A 17649-nucleotide genomic window follows, 5' to 3' on the forward strand; every position below is an offset into this window, starting at 1 on the left:
TGATAGACATAGAGGGTTCTCCTCTTTTCCATTTGCCAGTTGTTGCCTTTCCTTTCCCTTTTTTGTGGGAGTCCGACATCCTGAAAAACAGAATTCAAGGATATAATAAAAACATGAAAACAATGAGGCAATTAACAAAAGAAGCACATAGTGGCAAAGGAGCAGGAGAGTAATGAATATGAGCTAAGTAAATGTGCATTACGGATTGAATAGGAGTTAAAAGTTCGAGAAGTAAAATTAACAATCCAAAATGTATTAGAAACAAGTTAAATAGAAAAATTGACATCATGCCATGGTTAGAATGTTAAAAGAAAGTGAAAGAAAACCAGAAGAGAAGTTTTGAAAGGTTAGGTTGGTTAGAATTGAAAAAGAGTTACGAAGTTAACATTAGTGAGTTAGTAAAAAGTGGGTTAAAGTAAGTGGCATAATGGAAATATTCCAAGTAACAAGTAGTCACAGTTAGAAGCTATAAGTAACTCATATCCAAATAAAGAAAACAGGGTGATGATGATTCAAATAGATATAGAGAAAGCGAAAATTGGAATCAAACATCAAAAATGCAGTTTAGGAACCAGAAAATCAAAAAGGATAGGAAAGCATGCCCTGGCAGTCATGAATTGGTTTGGTTAAAGCAGAGGAAAGCAGAGTTCAAAATGCCAAAACCAAAACATGAATGAAAAACATTTTACAGAAATTTGGGCAGCATTCCGGCTAAAATTGGATTGTCCCAGAAAATAAACAACAATCAAATAGTTCATATGAATCAAAATTAAAGCTGCAATTACATATAGGGAATATAAACATGAAAATGCAGTGTACAGAGCAGCAGAAAATAAGAAAGTACAGCATATGAACATTACAATCATCACAGCAACAGCAGAATAAAACAAGAAACACGAACAGTACAATTAAACAGACCTAAATTCACTAACCACATCCTAGGCTACCTAACAACCTAAAATCTACTACAACATGCATATCTAACTAGCCTAAAGATGAACATAAACAGAAAAATATGAATGAACGACGAAGGATAGAAGGGTGGCGTTCGTCAGAACCTGGTAGGCGTAAGAGAGAGAGTGGGGCAGAGAGGTGAATGGGGATGACGGCGGTGGTTTATCCACCTCCCCACACTTAGATATTAGCATGTCCTCATGCTTAGTTGAAGGAGATAAAATAAATGAGTAGGAACATGTAAAACTCATGCAATGCAATGCAACCTATATATATGAATGTAACTATATGATTCTTGTCTACCTGGTTAAAAGTAAATAAGCTCTTCAAGACAATCACAAATCAAATTCTACTAATTCAATTCTTATACAGTAAGAACAAATAAAAATGAAAGAAGGTAGCTCATGAAAGCAGGGAACATAGAATTTAAGCATTGAACCCTCACTGATGATGTATGTATGCTCTAATCTCTTTAGTGTATAGGATAATCACTCTATCCTTCTCTAATTATGCTTTCTAATTTTTGTTCTTCACCTAACCAATCAACAACATTTAATATACCAATACAAACATCATGAGGTCTTTTCAAGGTTGTAATAGGGCCAAGGTAAGGATAAGGATCCATATATAGTTAAGTAAGCTTATAAATTAAATCTTTAATTAACCCAAGCTTTCCCTAACACACATATATAAATTCTATATAACTTAAATTTTATACCTAGCTACCCAAAATTTCTCTTTCACATTCCATACTTATGTATCAACTTTCATTTTAATTTTATCATACGTGCATTGATCTTTGAATTCGTAACTTAACATTGGGGTAATTTTGTCCCCTTTAATTATTGAATATTTTTGGATTTTTGGATTTTTTTTAACATAAATATAAAAATAAACATAGCTTATCAATGCACATAGATTTTTGATTCTTATAGTTTCACATGAGTAGGTACCCAAATTCCCATTATATCATCATGACACATTCCCTTATTATCTTTTGTTCCCACAATTTTCCCATACTTAATTAACACACAATTCTATCTTAAGCTAACCAAAGATTCAATTGGGATATAAAATTGTTTTTCCGCTTAAGACTAGTAATGTGGTAAAATAAAGAACAAATGGGATTTAAAGGCTCAAAGTGGCTAACAAAGGTAATTCCAAGGGTAGGCTTAATTTGGATAAGTGGGCTAAACAAATAATGGCCTCAATCATATGAAAGCATATAAATATATTAAACATTGGACATATAGGATGAAACAAAATATAAATTACAATCATAGAGAAGTAAACACACAAGAATAAAATATTTATGGTTAAATAATATAACCATGTATAAAGGCTCAAATCTCACAGGTTGTGTGTTCTTTAGCTCAAAAATCATGTTCCAAATATAACTTCAAGCAAATTTAACACAAAAGTTTAAATAAAAATTAGTGAAATTTTGTTCTAAAAATAGGGTCTTAGAAGAAATTTATTGTATTTTCAATCAAGTAGAACATGCATGCAACTAATCTATTACTATGAAATTTATCCTATTTTACAAAAGAAAAACTAACTAAAATATCCTATTTTATTGGTGTTAGGGAAGAGAATTTACCTCCGGAAGTCAGGTACTGACCGACCTCCCCACACTGAAGGCTTTGCACCGTCCTCGGTGCCATCTGTCCGGAACAAAGGTGGGCTGGTAGCAGTATCTCCACAGTCGGGACCGTCATGGCTCCCAGTGTTGGTACAGGAAGTGGAGTCCGGGGTGTATGAGTCTCTGTATTTTCCCTTAAGTAGCTCATTGAGGTATGTGAATCGGCGCTTGTTACGGCGGTCTCTTAGCTTTGCTTTGTGTTCCTGCCGAACCAACCTTTCAAGTATCTGATGGAGCAGTTGAGTGGTTGTAGGTGCTTGTGGTGTTGAAGGAGGAATGTCTTCAGCCGGTTCAGTAGGCTAGCCTGTAGTGGCTGTTGGAGGTCTGATATATTTCCCGTTAGGGACATACTGATCTTCCCGTGGAAGCATGGCTTTGGTGTCCCCAGCTCTGTAGGAGACTCCGGCTGCTGAGACGAGATCTGAAACCAAGGCAGAAAAAGGTAAGTTGCCCGCAATTTGTACGTGTCCCATGGCACTCCGGATGTGTCTTGGTAGGTTTAGAGGTTGGTTTGTAAGGATGCACCATAGTAGAACGGCCATGTCTGCAGTGAAGGAGGACTCATGGGTGCTCGGAAAGACGTAATGGGACATAATCTGTGCCCATACTCGAGCCTCTAAGGTGAATGCGGAAGCCGATATTCCCTTAGGATGGGAACGATGGTAACCGTAGATCCATCTGCTGCCAGGTAGTGCAATAACTCTGAGAACAGCGTCCCAGTCAAATTGGTACATCTGGCGCTTAAGTGCGGCTTCTTGAAATGCGTCCAGTCCATCTGGAGTAAGAGGAAGATCTAAAGCTCGTTGAATGGCCTCTTCTGTGATGGGGATTTGCTTCTGACGGACATAGACAGACTACAGGGTCGGCAGGTGGAAGTTGGAGTAGAACTCGACAACCCAGGAAAGATTAACCTGCCGTGGCTGTCTCTGTAGGAAGCCCCAATGTCTTTGCGCAATTTGTGGCTCAACAAATGCAGCAATATGGTTTGGGAGGATAAGAAGGTATTCGTTATTGTAACTCCTTTCTGCCAGGATGGGGAACATCTGCTCACAGTAGCGATTGGTAAATCGCGCAGTGTCCTTTGCTGGGAAGGCTTTCTCTTTATCATCAACCTTTATAATCCTCTTAGTTCTTTTTGTTGAGGGTTTAACTGCAGTCGAAGAAAGCTCTGCCACTAATGCTCATTTTGTTCCTCTCCTTGCTGCTGATTTGGGAGCAGCTTTCTCCTTGCCTTTCTTGGTGGCCATCCTGAAAAGGAGAAAAGAGAAAGTATGTCAAAATGTCAAGGGATAGAGCAAGGAAGATGATGGTATGGGTGGTAATCAATGCACATTAAAGATGAATGAAGTTAACACATGGTCATGACTGCATGTGAAAAATTACCATGAGGAATATAGGAAGTGCATATGATGACAATTAAATGCAAGGTGTTTATTGGCATGCAGGTAAAGACATGAGTAGCATAGATCAAGCATTCAATTTTCAAGTTAGATTACCAAGCCTTTCAAACTGATAATTTATTTGTAAAGACAATTATATTTAAATAATAAAATATAAAAAAGGGTTTTGTGAAAAATAGCCATGTAGAGTGGTAGATTAAAAGAAATCCAGAAATAGTGCACAATGCCATACGGGCGTTTTCACAAACACATAGCATGCATGAAGAATAAGCTATTGAAATTATTAAATTGAACATGCAAGCAACCCTTAAAAATTAATATATAATTACCAAACAATTTTTGCAACAATCCACAAGCATATAATAAGAAACAATAACTCAAATAAATTTTTAACACCAATTAAAAGAAAAAGAAAGGATAAGAAAACATGGATAATGGAAGTAAAAAGAAAAAGAAAAGGAGAAGAAAGCATAAATTGAGAAGAAGAATAGAAAAGTAAAGAGGGAAGAAGAAAAGAAAAACCTTGTTAATAGTGATGAGAGAGAGAATAGAAAGTGAGAAAGAAGGAAGGAGGAAGAAAGGGGAAGAAAATAATGAAGGGGAAAAGAAAAAGTAGGATTTGGGGAGGGAAAAGATAAGATATTTGGAAAATTAGGATAAGCTATGCGGCACAAGCGTCGCGGACGCGTGGGGGACGCGTTCGCGCGACTTGCGCTTAAATTAATCCACGTGGTCGCGTCGGTCACGCGGACGCGTGACACGTTTGGTGCGACTGGCGCGAGGGCAGCCTCGCGCTCGCATAACTCTCTGTTCAAAACTTAGTATTGCCAAAATCCAGGGTGACGCGGTTGCGTGGTTGACGCGATCGCGTGAGTGGCCATCATTGGAATATGACGCGGACACATAAGCCATGCGTCCGCGTGGTTAGGCTTGTGCGTTCAGCACCAGTCCAGCACCACTCTAGCACAACTTTCGGTCGTGCACCCTTTCTTACATCGATTTTCAGGTCACATGTCTGCGTGGGTGACGCGGACGCGTGGGAGGCATGTTTTCTTTGTGACACGGATGCGTCAGCGACGCGGTCGCATAAGGCATGCCTCCAGCCACGCTCTCGCATGACTCTCTGTTCGATTGCTTCTTCTTTCTGATCCACCTGCGACGCGGACGCGTCGGCGACGCTATCGCGTCGCGCACTCTCCCTCTTTTTTTTTTGAAATAAAAATATGTAAATGCAGATACAAACTAAATGTGCTAATAATGAGAAGAGTTATTGAAAAAGAAAACTAAGAATAAAGAAAGGAACGATCATACCATGGTGGGTTGTCTCCCACCTAGCACTTTGCTTTAACGTCCTTAAGTTGGACGCTTCATTAGCTCAGTCTTCTGCTGTGAATGGATCCTCCAAGAGGAAGATATCTAACTCTTTGTTTTTTGTCACCTTTTCACCATGATATAGCTTCAAACGATGTCCATTAACTTTGATGAGTTCAGAGCTTGAAGGATGACTTATGTGAAAAACTCCGTACGGCTCAGCCTTCTCTACTCTATATGGACCTTCCCATCTTGATCTCAACTTGCCTGCCATGAGCCTCAGTCTAGATTTGTAAAGGAAGACTAAGTCCCCAGGTTGAAACTCTTTCCTCTTGATGTGCTGATCATGTATAGCCTTCATCTTTTCCTTGTACAGCCTTGAGTTCTCATTAGCTTCCAGGCGAAGGCTTTCCAATTCTTGCAGTTGCAACTTCCTTTCAGCTCCGGCTTTTTCCAATCCCATGTTGCACTCCTTTACTGCCTAAAAGGCTTTGTGCTCTACTTCAATTGGGAGATGACAGGCTTTTCCATAAACTAAGCGAAAGGGACTCATCCCAATGGGTGTCTTGTATGCTGTTCTGTATGCCCAAAGTGCATCTTGCAGTCTAGTGCTCCAGTCTCTTCTATGAGGTTTGACTATCTTCTGTAATATGTGCTTTATCTCTCTGTTAGACACCTCAGCTTGCCCATTAGTCTGAGGATGGTAGGCTGTTGCTACTTTATGAATTATCCCATGCTTCTTCAGTAATCATGTTAGTCTCCTGTTACAAAAATGGGTGCCTTGATCGCTCACGATTGCTCGCGGTGATCCAAAGCGACAAATAATATGGTTTCTAACAAAGGAAACAACAGTGTTAGCATCATCAGTGCGGGTAGGAATTGCTTCCACCCATTTAGAAACGTAATCCACCGTTAACAATATATAAAATAAACCATTAGAATTTGGAAATGGACCCATGAAGTCAATGCCCCAAACATCAAAAATTTCACAGAAAAGCATAATTTGTTGAGGCATCTCATCCCTCTTAGATATATTACCAAATTTTTGGCATGGGAAACAAGATTTACAAAATTCAGCAGCATCTCTAAAAAGAGTAGGCCACCAGAATCCACAGTCTAAGATTTTTCTAGCTATTCTTTGAGGCCCAAAATGTCCTCCACTTTCAGATGAGTGGCAGGCCTCTAAAATGGACTGGAATTCTGATTGAGGCACACACCTTCTAATTACCTGGTCAGCACCACATTTCCATAAATATGGGTCATCCCATATATAATATTTAGACTCGCTTTTCAGCTTGTCTCTTTGATGCTTAGTAAAGTTTGGAGGAAAAGTGCGGCTAACTAGATAATTAGCTACAGGTGCATACCAAGGGACTACCTCAGATACTCCTTGCAGGTTATCAAAAGGGAAATTATCAACTATAGGAGTGGAGTCATCCTTAATGTGCTCAAGGCGACTCAAGTGGTCTGCCACTAAATTCTGATTTCCACTCCTATCCTTTATTTCTAAATGAAATTATTGTAGTAACAGTATCCAACGTATAATCCTTGGTTTGGATTCCTTTTTAGCTAATAAATACTTTAGAGCTGCGTGGTCTGAATACACTACTACTTTAGTACCAAGTAAATAGGCTTGGAATTTATCCAGAGCAAAAACAACATCAAGAAGCTCTTTCTCAGTAGTAGTGTGATTAGACTGAGCGGCGTCTAAAGTCTTAGACGCATAAACAATTACAAAGGGTCCTTACCTTCACGTTGAGCCAGCGCTGCTCCTACTACATGGTTGGAAGCATCGAACATGATTTCAAATGGCTGGCTCCAGTCTGGTCCTCTCACAATTGGAGCTTGAGTCAAGGTAGTCTTCAGTTTATCAAACGCTTGTTTGCAATCCTCACTGAACTCGAACTCAATATCTTTCTGCAGTAATCTGGATAAGGGAAGTGCTACCTTACTAAAGTCCTTAATGAATCTCCGGTAAAAATCTGCATGGCCAAGGAACGAACGGACTTCCCTCACAGAGGAGGGGTAAGGCAAACTAGAAATAACATCCACCTTTGCTGGATCTACAGAAATGGCAGTATTAGACACAACATGTCTAAGTACAATACCTTGTTTAACCATAAAGTGACATTTTTCAAAATTCAATACAAGGTTTGTACTGACACATCTATCTAATACTCTAGATAAACTATATAAGCAAAGGCTAAAAGAATCACCATAAACGCTAAAATCATCCATAAAAACCTCCATACAGTCCTCAATGAGGTCAGAGAAAAGACTCATCATGCACCTTTGGAAAGTAGCTAGTGCATTGCACAAGCCAAAGGGCATTCTCTTATATGCATAAGTCCCAAAAGGACATGTAAAAGTAGTCTTTTCCTGATCTTCAGGAGCTATATGAATCTGGAAATAACCTGTGTAATCATCTAAAAAGCAATAATATGATTTACCTGACAGGCAATCCAGCATTTGATTAATGAATGGAAGAGGATAGTGATCCTTATGGGTGGCCTGATTTAGGCGCCTGTAATCAATGCAGACCCTCCAGGCGTTCTGTACTCTGGTTGCTATGAGCTCTCCATACTCATTCTTCACTGTAGTGACTCCAGACTTCTTGGGCACCACTTGTACTGGGCTTACCCATTCACTATCTGAGATGGCGTAGATGATATCTGCCTCTAGTAGTCTGGTCACTTCCTTTTTGATAACCTCTAAGATAGTGGGATTCATTATTCTCTGGGGTTGACGAACATGCCTAGCTCCCTCTTCTAAAAATATTCTGTGCTCACAAACTTGAGGGTTGATGCCTACTATGTCTGCCAAACTCCACCCAATTTCCTTCTTGTGCCTTCTCAGCACATTAAGTAATTGCTCTTCTTATTGAGAAGTGAGTTCCCGTGCAATGATAATTGGAAACTTCTGCTTATCCTCAAGGTAAGCATAATTGAGGTGTGGAGGGAGGGGTTTTAATTCTAGCTTCTGCTCATGGTCAGGCTCTGGATTATCTGGAGCTGGTGACAATGGTAAAGTACTTTCATTGTCCTCAGAAAGTGTCCCCACACTCGGACCTTGTCCTATGTACTTCTCTTCTAACTCCTCCTGGTGAATCACATATGCTCTTAAATCACACATGTAGTCAGAAAATACCACACCACCAATAGTACAATTAACCATATATGGACCTGGATCACTACACTTTTCAGGTATACCTCCCATTACAGTAGATATAGAACTACCTAAAGGAATAGTTTCTAATTCATTAATTTTGTCTTTATGTATGCATAAATCTTTTAGAAACTTTGCGTATTTAGGTACCTGTTGAAAAATATCAAAAAGCGGAACAGTTACCTCAACTTTTTTTAATATTTCTACCATTTTGGGATCAGGTTCCAACTGCTTCTTGGGTTTCCTTGCAAGTTGTGGAAATGGAATAGGAATGGGGTTTTCTACAGTGTCTGTGCCCTTTGGTGCTTCTTCCTGTGATTGAGCTTCTTCTTCTTCAGCCATGTCCTCTATGTCTTCTTCCTCCTCAACATCTTCTATTTCCACTACCTCTTCAGCTGAGGCGTGTTTTGGTGGGTTTGGCTCTTCTTGATTCCTCTCTTGCAATGTGGTTCCGGACCTTAGGGTGATGGCATTAATGTCACCCTTTGGATTGGGTAATGGTTGAGAGGGGATTCCACTGGAGCTCAAAGGCTGGTTATTGGAGTTATTGATTGATCCAATCTGTGAGACATGAGCTTGCAAGGTAGAGTTCAGACCATTTAGAGTGTAAGTAAGGTTGTTTTCCATGGCCTGTTGTCTCTGATCAATAGATTGTAGTAACTCATCATTAGAAGATGAAGAAGGACAAGTGATCTGAGAGGTCTGCTGTTGGTTATGTTGTGATCCTTGGAATTGCCTCAGGTGAGGTACTCTGTAAGGTTGGTTCTGGTTCTGTTGCCTGTTGTTGTTATTATTCCACCTCTGATTTTCCTGATTGTCTCTGCCTCCTCTGTTATTGTTGTCCCTCCAGCTTTGGTTATAATTATCTCTCCAACCTTGGTTTGAATTGTCCTGCCATCCGTGGTTGTAGTTGCCACCTTGATTGTATCCTTGATTGGGACGGTCATAGAAGTTATGAGTGGCTGGCACAGTGTTATCTTCTTGTTGGAGCTGCGGACATTCATCAGTATAATGGCTATAATCAGCACAGATTCCGCACACTCTCTGTGGGACTAACTGTTGGCTTTGTTGTGGGGGAGAAGGTTGAGCTTGCTGAACTTGTTATTGATTCAATTGCATCTGCTTCAGTAAGTTGGTCATTTCACAGATACTCTGAGTTAGAGCAGCAATGTCTCTGCTAGAGGATACTTCTACAACAGCTTTTGAATGGCCTTGTTTCTGCCTGTGATTCCGAGTAGATTTAGCTAAGTCGCTGATCAATTGCCATGCCTCATCAGTGGTCTTGTACTTTTTCATAGACCCATTGCTAGCACTTTCCAATGTGGTCTTATCTTGGGGCCTCATGCCTTATGTGACGTAGCCGAGCAACACTATCTTGTCAATCATATGGTGGGAGCATGGTTCCAGAAAGTTGTTGAAGCGCTCCCAGTATTCATAGAGAGTCTCGGATTCGTCCTGAACAATCATGGAAATGTCTTTCCTTAGTTTGTCAGTAACTTCAGCTGGAAAGAATTTTTCCAAAAATTCTCTTCTGAGCGTATCCCAGTCAAAAACAATTGCTGCGGGTTGAGTGTAGTACCACTCTCTCGCCTTTCCCTCAAGAGAGAACGGGAAAGCTTTCAACAGAATAGAAGTTTCATCTGCACCATCACGCCTGACAGTAGAACAGACTGCTTGGAAATCTCTCAGGTGCTTGATAGGCTCTTGAGCAGGTAAGCCATGGAACTTAGGCATCAAGTTGAGCAGTGCAGTCTTTATTTCAAAGTCTGTAGCCACTGTTGGGTGATGCGCTTGAAACAGTTGCATTGTAAAATCAGGGGCTCCAGCCTCCTGGATAGTAATTCTCGTAGGTGCTGCCATGTCACCTACACGTAAATCAACCGAATCAGCAGAAAGGGAGCTTGTTTCTTCCTCAAGTGACGTTTCAGATTCGCCCTCAGAGAGGACTAACCGACGCCGAGCTTGCCTTATTCGTGAGATAGTTCTTTCAATCTCAGGATCAAATACTGGCAAGCTTGGATCAGGAAGTGAACGCGTCATTTAACAAAAGAAACATGTCGCTCATAGTAGCAAAATAAAATAAAATGCAAATAAATAAATTCCAATCAATAACTTAGCACTCTATTGCAACTCGCCGACAACGGCGCCAAAAATTGACGTGGCGGAAATTGGCGAGTTAAGAAATTATTATAAGAGATATGTTGCAAGTACAGTTCTTAACCAACCGAAATTCCGTTTATCAATTTAGAAGGGGTTGTCACAAAAATTAGAATTAAAATATTGGGAGTATGAATCCCAGGTCATCTCCCAACGAGTTGCAGAAAGGTGTGCTATTTTATTAATCAGATGTTTTCAAAAATGGTTTGAGTTGATAAACAAGAAATTAAATTAGAAAATTTATGTAATTTAAATAAAAACCTTGACTGAGAGTAGATTAGTTGGAAGCCCTATTTTTGCTGGAGTACTCACAAGATTAATTGATGATTGAAGGTTGTTCTGCTTAGTTATCCCTTACTAGGTAGAGGAAAGTCAAGCAAGTTGGAAAGCTATTTCTAGTCACAAGTCCTAATCCTCTCCCTTGGGAAGGACTAGTGTCAATGACTAGAGGGCGATCCAACAATAAACCCAATTACAATTTTTTTCTTGAGTAATCCAACTCAAGGTTTCCTTTCAATCATCTCCCAATCTAGTTATAGAACTACTCACTCATTATGAATGTAAATTTCATAACATAAGAAAGGGAAATAAAGAAAGACATGATAAATAATAATTAAAAGATCAATTAAAAAAAATAGTTCCTGTATTAATGAATTCTAAAAATAATCCAATAGTGATTCTGAATAAATTGAAGACATGGAAGAGTAAGAGACAAGTAAGGAAACGAAATAGAATGATGAAGTTCTGGCGGAGGTAATAACTCTTCTCAATATCCCAATCCAAAAAGCAATAAATCAAAATCCTAAGAACTATGAATGTGTAGAGAGAAAACTTAGAGGAGGAGTAAAATCAGATCTAAAACTAAAATTATGTGGAATGAATGTTGTGTTCTGTCTCTGTATGTTCTCTGGCTCTAAGCCGCTTTTCTGGGCCGAAAATTGGGTCAAAATAAGGCCCAAACTGCAGATCGCGCATGTCACGCGATCGCATCATCCAAGCGTTCGCGTCATGCAGCGTTTTGCCTTGCCACGCGTGCGCGTCGTCCACGCCTTCGTGTCACTGGTGCAGTTTCCAATCCGCGAGGTCGTGTGAGCCATGCGTACGCGTCACTGCAATTTTCGCTATATCGCGCGGTCGCGTGAGCCATGCGCCCGCGTCACTTCTCGCTGATCATCTCCTTAATTTCTTGTGTTCCTTCCATTTTTGCAAGCTTCCTTTCTAATCTCCAAGTCATTCATGCCCTATAAAGCCTAAAACACTTAACACACAGATCACAACATCGAATGGAATAAAAGAGAATTAAAATACAAAATTAAAAGTCTCTAGGAAGCAAGTTTTCAACCATAAAGTATTTTTAGGAAGGAATTATAAATGCATGCTTATTTAATGAATAAGTGGGTAAAGATTTGATAAAACCACACAATTAAACACAATATAAACCATAAAATAGTGGTTTATCAGAAGGTCCATATAGAGTAGAGAAGGCTGAGCCATACGGAGTTTTCCACCTGAGTCATCCTTCAAGCTCTGAATTCATCAAAGTTAATGGACATCGCTTAAAGCTATATCATGGCGAGAAGGCGACGAAAAACAAGGAGCTAGAGATCCTCCTCTTCGAGGATCCACCCACAGTAGAAGACTGAGCTAGTGGAGCGTCCAACTTAAGGACGTTAAAGCAAAGTGCTGGGTGGGAGACAACCCACCATGGTATGATCGTTCCTTTCTCTCTTTTTAGTTTTCTCTTTCAATAACTCTTCTCATTATTAGCACATGTATTTGCATCTTCATTTGCATAATATAAAAAAAAATTTGCACGCAACGCGTAAGCGTCACCGACGCGTCCGCGTCACAAGTGCATCAGGAAGAAAGAGAAATCGAACAGAGAGTCACGCGAGAGCGTGGCTGGAGGCGTGCCTTTGGCACAAATTGACCCGCGCGACCACGTCGTCGACGCGTCCGCGTCATTTGCGAAAAATGCCTCCCATGCGTCCGCGTCAAGCACGCAAACGCGTGCCCTGAAATCGACGTAAAAATGGGGTACATGGCAGCAAGTTGTGCTGGAGTGGGGCTGGAATGGTGCTAGACGCACAAGCCCTACCACGCGAACGCGTGCCCCATGCGTCCACGTCGTCTTCCAATATTGGCCATTCACGCGATCGCGTCCACCACGCGAACGCGTCACCCTGAAATTTGGCAACAATGAGTTTCGAACAGAGAGTTGTGCGAGCGCGAGGCTGCCCTCGCGCCAGTAGCACCAAACGAGTCACGCGTCCGCGTGACCGACGCGTCCGTGTCGATTCATATAAGCGCCATCCGCGCGGACGCTTACCCCACGCGTCCGCGTCGCTAGCGCCGCACAACATATCCATATCTGCCAAAATATCTTATCTTTCTCTTCCCCATATCCTACCTTTTCTTTTCCCTTCTTATTTCTTTCTTCCCCTTTCTTCCTTCTTCCTTCTTTCTCACTTTCTACTCTCTCTCTCTCTCTCACCACCATTATCAAGGTTTTTCTTTTCTTCTTCCCTCCTTACTTTTCTATTCTTCTTCTTATTTTTATGTTTTCTTCTTCTTTTCTTTTTCTTTTCACTTTCATTATCCATGTTTTCTTTTTCTTTCTTTTTCTTTTAACTGGTGTTGGAAATTTATTAGAGTCATTATTATTCCTTATGATTTGCTTGTGGATTGTTAAGGAATTGTTTGGCAATTATATATCAATTTTTAAGGGTTGCTTGCATGTTCAATTTATTATTTTCATTAGCTTATTTACCATGCATGCTATGTGTTTGTGAAAACGCCCGTATGGCATTATGCACTGTTTTTCGATATCTTTTATTTTACTACTCTAAATGCTTGCTTTTCATAAAACCCTTTTTATATTATATTATTTAAATATAATTGTTATTACAACCAGGTTATTAGTTTGAAAGGCTTGGTAATCTAACTTGGACATTGAATGCTTGATCTATGCTACTCATGCCTTTGCCTGCATGCCAATAAACACCTTGTATTTAATTGTCATTATATGCACTTGCTATATTTCCATTGATGATTTTTCACATGTAGTTATGACCATGTGTTAACATCATTCATCTTTTAATGTGCATTGATTACCACCTTTCCCGTTCTCTTCCTTGCTCTAACCCTTGACATTTTAACATACTTTCTCTTTTCTTTCTTTTAGGATGGCCACCAAGAAAGGCAAATAGAAAGCTACTCCCAAATCAACAGCAAGAAGAGGAACAAAAAGAGCATTAGTGGCAGAGCCATCTTCAACTGCAGTTAAGCCCTCAACAAAAAGAATTAAGAGGATTATAAAGGTTGATCAAAAAGAGAAGGCCTTCCCAGCAAAGGACACTGCGCGATTTACCAATCGCTACTGTAAGCAGATGTTCCCCATACTGGCAGAAAGGAGTTACAACAACGAATACCTTCTTATCCTCCCAACCCGTATTGCTGAATTTGTTGAGCCACGAATTGAGCGACGACAATGGGATTCCTACAGAGACAGTCACGGAAGGTTAATCTTTCCTGGCACTACAAGAAAATGGAACATTTGTAATAAAAAAATTTGTATCAAACTTAAAATTGTTACAAAAAATAGTATTTTGTAATAATAATTTGTGATTGTTACAAAAGAATAATGTTTTGTAACAACATTACAAGTTGTTACAAAACATGATAATATTTTGTAACAACCCGTTTTATTTTGTTACAAATTATGTTAGTTTTTGTAACGAGATGGTGTTTTGTTACAAAATATTGTAATATTTTGTAACAAAAAGAAAAGTCGTTGCAAAAATTTAAAATATTTTGTAACAAAAGATTTTTTTGTTTCAAAACCTTCAATTGTTTTGTAACAAAAAATTAATTTGTCATAAAATTCAACATTGTTTGTAACAAGTTACTTAGTTTGTCACAAAATATAAGTATATTTTATAAAAAAAAATTATTTCAAAACGTTAAACACTTAGAGCAGGGAAGGGGAAGAGAGGGGGAGACTGCGCCTGTTGCTGCCGTTGGAGAACAGAACCGTGGCGGAGGGAGCGCCAGGGGAGGAGGAGCTCGCCGCCGCCACTGCGCCTTGTTGCATACGCCGCCGCTGTCGTCCAGGGAGCCACCACCTCTGTTCGTCGTCGCTATTCGTCCTCACCATGTCGCCACCATCCTTGAGTTCACGAAGAGGGAGACTGACGGGAGGAAGTGGCGCGCACGGGAGAGGAAGAAACTGCCTCTACGCCGCCGTCGTCCACAAGCTCGACCGCCTCGCCATTGTCGTCGCCGAGCTTCCATAGCCGCCGCGTTTCACTGCGGTTGAGGGTGTCTCCACCACTGAACCTTGGTCGATGATACTGCCGCTACGCGCGAGAGGAAGAGGAGCGATGAGACAGAACACGACTGAGGGAGAGAAAGGGGGTCGTTGTCGCCACTGGGATGATACTACCGATGATACTGCCGCCACCATATTTCACCTTGGCCAGCAGCATCCTCCTTGTTCTGATTTTAATTTCCCCAATTTTGAAACGTAATCCCTTTCACCCTTGTTCTGTTTTAAATTTTGTTCTCTGCTACGTTCCTGTTTCACTCATGGTGGCATGTATCTCTGATTTAATTCAGCCCCTTTGCTTCATCTGTTTGTCTACTACAATCTTCTGGAATACTGGCGTCGGTGATATTACAGATCTGCTAGAATTGCTGTCTGGTGAGTCCGATGCTACTTCTTTATTTCTAGAGTGATCTTTTCCTTGATTACGGTCTATTTGCACATTTTATTGTCACTATTATGCTTGTTCTGAGTCAGATTGTGACATATACCTTGTTTTGAAATCCCCAGGGCAGAAATTGCTTTTAAATTCCGATCCAATTTAGATCCTCTATTTTGCTGCATTACCATCCTTCTTGTCTTGGTCTCAATTCCAGTTTGGTTCGGCTGAGCTTCCTCTGTTGCCAGGAGAACTTGAAAAGAGAGAGCTCACCACCATTTCTTCCTGTCCCCTTTCTCCTGTTCTGCTTCTACATTCCCAAGTCATTTACTGCATTTTTCTTTCAATTCTGTTAATTTCGTTTAATTATGTTAATTTTTCTTAGTTAGACTTAGTTAGATATGCATGTTGTAGTGGATTCTAGGTTGTTAGGTAGGCTGAACATAGTTTGTAGAGGAATTAGGTCTAGAAAAATTTTGCTATTTTGAACGTGTTTGGAATAAATTTTTGTTAATTGTTTTTTGAATGATCATGAATGTTGTTTGAATTTTTGTGAATCTGTGATTGGATGATAATGATTTTCTTCTTTTCTAAATCGAATTGTGAACTGCTGCTGTTATGTGAATTTAGTTTGTGCAATGATGATGATGAATTTAGATTGTGCACTCAAGTTGTTTGTTGCTTATTTCATATGGATGAATATGTGAATTTTGTTTAATTGTTATTGTATTCATATGGATATTGATTTGATTGAGTGAATTTGGGAAATATGCTAAATTGCTGCTGAAATGCTATCAGAATTTGTTTAAATTTGTTTCACTATTAGTTTTTTATTTAAGTTAAATCTCCTCATCTTTCTATGGAATTCAATTACTATGAATTTGAGAATTGAGACTTGTGAGTGCTTTGATTAGGCATGACTGGTAAACAAATTATGCAAAATTGCTGAGTTAAGGAAAAGGGAGAAAGACTCCATCAATAGAGACAATACAGAACTGCTTTCATTTCAGCTAGAAGCTTAGAGTATTGTTGTTTACACAACTAATTGTGATGTAATTTAACACATGCATTATGCTTTTATTTTCAGTTTTTTTCGCTATGTCACCCTGATCATCATATCGGTTCTCTGGTTTTCAAACCACACCATGGTTCTCTAGGCCACTTTTTTCTCTTGTTCGTATGTATTTATTTACATACTTCTTTCTTCTTTTTGCATAATTAATGATCCTTATTTTGTGTTATTCAGTGCATGGTGAACCCTTCTTGAGAGTTATCAGACTATGCTAAAATATCACACTAAATAGGTATTACTCATTTCTATGATATTACAGTAACTAGGTATTACTCATTTTTGTGTTGTCTTTGATGCTTATAGTTAATTAGTTATTAATCTATAGTACTCAAATTCCTTCTTTGCCTTGGTAGCAAGAGTCCTACAAACCAAGCAACATTAAAGGCTATGCTGACATAGATGATCAGCATCATTTTGGATAAAACTTAATGGAAAATATTATAATTAGTGTTATATTTTGTATCTAATTTTTTGTTTCGGTTTTTCTTATTTACAGGAGTACTGAAATGGTGACCACATGCTACCTTGAGGGTTGAAGCATATTTTGATTCATAGAGACACTTATCTATGTTAGAACTTTTAACTTTTTGTTGAACTTATGCAAGACATATAACTTGTAGAACTAATCAATGTACTCACTAATGCTATTTTCTTTTAAAACCATTTTAGCTAAATGAGGCATGTTTGAATTATGTATGTTTTTGCATATTATATAAATGTAGACTTGCTTATTAAAATAGTTAATATATTAGTTAATTTAAAAAATAATTTAGTATATTATGCATGCAATTTGTATTAAAAAAATTTGATACAAAATAATTAATTTGCTTTTGTAACTAAAGGAAAAAAAACGTTACAAAATCATGTTACATTTTGTAACAAAATTTTTTTATAGGAAAAAATAGATTATCACAAAAAATATCTTGAAGATCAAAATTTGTTACCACTTTTGTAACGGCTTCTGGTTTTTTGTATCAAAAAAATTTGTTACAAAATATCATATTGAATTGTAACAGTTCCATTTTTCGTTACAAAAACTTTTTGTAACAGGACTTACTGCAACGGGTCCTTTTTTTGTTACAAAAAACTTTTGTTTCAAAATTTCGACATTTTGTAACAATTTTTTTTGTTACAAATACAGCTTTTTCTTGTAGTGTGGGTAGTCGAGTTCTACTCTAATTTTCACCTGCCAACCCTGCAGTCTGTCTATGTCCGTCATAAGCAAGTTCCCACTACAGAAGAGGT

The 17649-nt window shown here is 39.0% G+C and overlaps 1 long non-coding RNA gene across 1 annotated transcript; it reads left to right on the top strand.

The window, feature by feature from the left end:
* Positions 634–15625, top strand: LOC110267723. The gene is made up of 4 exons (XR_002355609.1): positions 634–646; positions 14604–15154; positions 15247–15331; positions 15464–15625. It is a non-coding gene; the product is annotated as an uncharacterized LOC110267723 (long non-coding RNA).

The sequence above is a fragment of the Arachis ipaensis genome, chromosome B02, assembly GCF_000816755.2.
Source record: "Arachis ipaensis cultivar K30076 chromosome B02, Araip1.1, whole genome shotgun sequence".
Lineage (NCBI taxonomy): Eukaryota > Viridiplantae > Streptophyta > Magnoliopsida > Fabales > Fabaceae > Arachis > Arachis ipaensis.